The sequence below is a fragment of the Parus major genome, unplaced genomic scaffold (assembly GCF_001522545.3).
Source record: "Parus major isolate Abel unplaced genomic scaffold, Parus_major1.1 Scaffold560, whole genome shotgun sequence".
Taxonomy (NCBI): domain Eukaryota; kingdom Metazoa; phylum Chordata; class Aves; order Passeriformes; family Paridae; genus Parus; species Parus major.
Window position 1 is genome coordinate 4,684 of NW_015379448.1, and position 946 is coordinate 5,629.

The following is a 946-nucleotide window of genomic DNA, read 5'->3' on the forward strand; positions in this document are numbered from 1 at the left end:
CCATGGAATTCCATGGGAATGAGATGGGGGTGAGAAGTGACCATGGAATTCTGTGGGAATGCGATGATGGAGATACCCGCCCATGGGATTCCCACTGGAATGGGACGGTGGAGATATCTGCCCATGGAATTCCCACAGGAATTATCACATTCCCAAGTCCTCCATTCACAAATCCCAAATTCCCACCTACCTTTGCGCTTCAGCTCTTTCTGCCCACATCCGACGTATTTCCGGAGCCATTCTGGGCAGACATGTTTCAGGTAATTCTCCCGCCCCTCAGCCACGTTCTCATCTTCCCAGCGCCTCCGGGTGATCTCAGCAGCATTGTTGGCTGCCACGAAGCTCTTGGATCCCAGCTCGAAGGAGATGAAATCTCACCCGTCTTAGCCCTCCCGCTGGGAGCCATGGATGCTCCCATTGTCCAGGAGGTCACAGCTGTAAAGCCACTGTGAGGTGTGGAGACCTGGGGAGATTGTACCAACAGAGACCCATGGAATTGTGTCCCAGCCCCACAGATCCCATCCCAGCCCCATGGATCCATGTCCCAAAGCCATGGATCTCCATTCCCACCCCACAGATCCCATCCCAGCTCCACGGATCCATGTCCCAAAGTCATGGACCCCCATTCCATTTCCACAGGTCCCATCCCAGCCCCATGGATCCCATCCCAGCCCTACAGAATCCATTCCAGCTCCATGGATCCATGTCCCAAAGTCATGGATCCCATTCCCACCCCACAGACCCCATCCCAGCTCCATGGATCCTATCCTAGCCCCCAGGATCCCATCACAGCCCTACAGATCTCCATCCCAGCCCCACAATTCCCATTCCCACCCCACAGTTCCCATCCCAGCCCCATAGATGCCCCCACTCACCCCTGATCTGGTTGTACCGGTGCTGCAGCGTCACCAGGCCCTCCGCACCCACGTGCTGGTTCACCTGACAG